This window comes from Grammomys surdaster, unplaced genomic scaffold (genome assembly GCF_004785775.1).
Source record: "Grammomys surdaster isolate TR1022 unplaced genomic scaffold, NIH_TR_1.0 66, whole genome shotgun sequence".
Classification (NCBI taxonomy): Eukaryota; Metazoa; Chordata; class Mammalia; order Rodentia; family Muridae; genus Grammomys; species Grammomys surdaster.
Genome location: NW_021604568.1, coordinates 15,073,649 through 15,076,441, shown reverse-complemented (window position 1 = coordinate 15,076,441; position 2,793 = coordinate 15,073,649).

The following is a 2,793-nucleotide window of genomic DNA, read 5'->3' as shown; positions in this document are numbered from 1 at the left end:
TGTGACTGTGTGTGTGTGTGTGTGTGTGTGTGTGTGCATGCACATGACATGTGTGTGATTCGTGATATATGCACATGTCAGTGCAGGGATCCATGCTCATGGAGGTCAGAGGAAGATGTTGACGTCCTGCCTTACTATCCCTCATTTTCTTTTCTTGACACAGGGCCTCTCACTGACTCTGGAGCTAGGTGGGAAACCAGCAAACCCCAGCAAACTTCAGCAAACCCCAGCAAACCTCAGCAAATCCCAGCAAACCCCAGCATAGCACTAGGGTGATTGGCGTGCACACCCACACCCAGAATTTCAAACAAACAAACAAACAAACATGATTTTCTTTTTTTAGCTTTGGCTCTAGGGATTTGAACTCTGTGCTTACACAGTAAACACTGTTACCCACTGAGCCATCTCCCTAGCCCTCTGCCCCACCCTATCCCCCTTTTTCCCTTTACTTAATGCCTGGGGACCAAACTCAGGTCCTTGTGCTTACAAAGCAAACATTTTTCTGACTGAGCCGTCTCCTCGGCACGCCCTACAACTTTTTAATAGAAGTGAGTGTGCATTATTTCACAACCCAAATCAGGACCAAAGAAACAGAAAGAGGAGCAGACACTGACCCAGCTCTACCACCGACTAGTCACGTGACCATAGTAAAGTCTTGATGTTTCTGACACTTGGCTTGTCTCTTCGGGACAGATAGCACCAGCTCACACAGTTCAGAGGATACCGTTACGTACTCTCATTGTCCACTGATCACTCTCAACTTTTCAACTGCTCCTGCTCACAAGGACAACGGGCCTGACCTTGTAGTGACTTGTGAAAGAAAGGGTTAACACCCTGGAAGGAGCCTTCTAACTTGTAGTTCCTGGTAAAATGGATCCCCCTCAAGAGCTGGGTCAAATGACCCCACGATTTTCCTTTCCAAGCTCATGGTTAGGGGCTGGCTCTGCCTACCCCCACCTGCTGCAAGTGGGAGTGGGAGCTTTCCTCGAGGAGCTGGGTGGGACTGGATTTCTTCCACTCAGCCCACAGGGTCTTAGTCCTTTGTTTTCCCAAACAAAGCAAGGGCCAACCCAGCTACACAAACAGAGACTTTCACCTGTGAAGGGTCCAGGTCTCTCCCCTTACAGTGGCTGGCTTTACTGAACAAATGAGAGGAATGAATGAATGGCAGGAAGCAGAAGGGTGTGGGGTCAGACAGTCACCCAGTCTCCTCCTCCTCTGTTTGTTCTCCTCCTGCTCCATTCCTGTCCTCCTTTTTTACTGAGCCCAGGGAGGGGCTCTCCAGAAGTCCATCATCCTTCATCCTGACTATCTGCCCTAGGTCTGGAAAACAAACCTTTGGGATTACGCCAGAGACACAGTACTGACAATATGTCAGATACCTAGATACGAATGGCTGCATACAGGTCTACAGGCCAGGGCTCTGTTTATCCATTGGAAATGTCAGGGAATGTATCTCGGGAAGAAGGCAACCTTCTCTTGCAGACCAAAGCCCTAGGGACTCAGTCTTTGTGCCTCTGTTTGAATGTCCTTGTCTGGGGCCTAAGTGATTAGAATATTAGGAAAGACCTGTTACAAAATCCATGGAGCAGGCTTCTTCTACAGCCTTAGACACCCCCCCCCATTATTCCTCACCCCACCACCACCACCACAGGAAAAATAAAAGAACAACAGGCAAGCTGTCAGAGATAGTGGACACTACTTTGGTTGCTGAAAATACTGTGGCTCGCCCAGCTTCCTGGCTGTGGACTGACATATTGCGCTTTGGGGAACCTACTGAGTTGCCTTCCTTGTTCCTGGCTAGCTGCTGTAGATGTGACTCATACAGATCTCAATGGATGTGCTAAGCACTGTCATGACCCCTGTCTGCTTCTTTGCTATGTCTGGGCTGTCTTATTTATGCTTAGGGCTCAGTGGCTCATTCTGCAGAGACTCATCTGCCTTCCCGGGAACCAGAACAACCAAATCAAGACACCTACGTAGCATTTTGATGGGAGTAGAATTAGCTGGGAATTTTGAATCCACAATCCTTCCTTGGAAGGATGACTGCTGTGATAAAAATGGATATTTTTAGCTTCCCATGCATGGTCACACAGTGAAACTAAAGGTGAGGTGGGCAGGACTGCGAACCCCTCTCTCAGTGACACTTGGTAGAGATGGGAGAGTGGGTGGCTCTGTTGCTGAGCACCTAGATAGCGTTTAAGAAGCCCTTGCTCAGTCCCCGGCACATGTCAATGACGATAATAAGTGATCCTGCTTATGTCTGCCATTCAGGAAAGGAAAATGAAGGCCATGAAGTATAAAGGATTCATCCACAGGCTTAGCAAGAAAAAGAGACAAAATTGGAGGTCCATACTCCCCACCTTTCTTCCCCTCTCTTGTCCTCCTTCTACAAATGAAGAAATAGAATCCCACTATGACAAAAACAAGACTACACACACACACACACACACACACACACACACACACACACACAGAAAACATTGCTCCCCTTCACCCAATAGCATTAGAACTCAAGAAGCAGAGGCAAGAGAATTCTGAGTGTCAGGTTAGCCTGGACTAAATAATGTGACTTTATTTAAAATCAACCAACCAAACAAAACAAACCCTGGCATGATGGCTCAAACCTGTACTGCCAGCACTCAGGAGGCAGGCAGAGGCAGAGGGGCAGAGGGGCAGAGGGGCAGAGGCAGAGGCAGAGGGGCAGAGGCAGAGGGGCAGAGGGGCAGAGGGGCAGAGGCAGAGACAGAGGCAGAGGCAGAGGCAGAGGCAGAGGCAGAGGCAGAGGCAGAG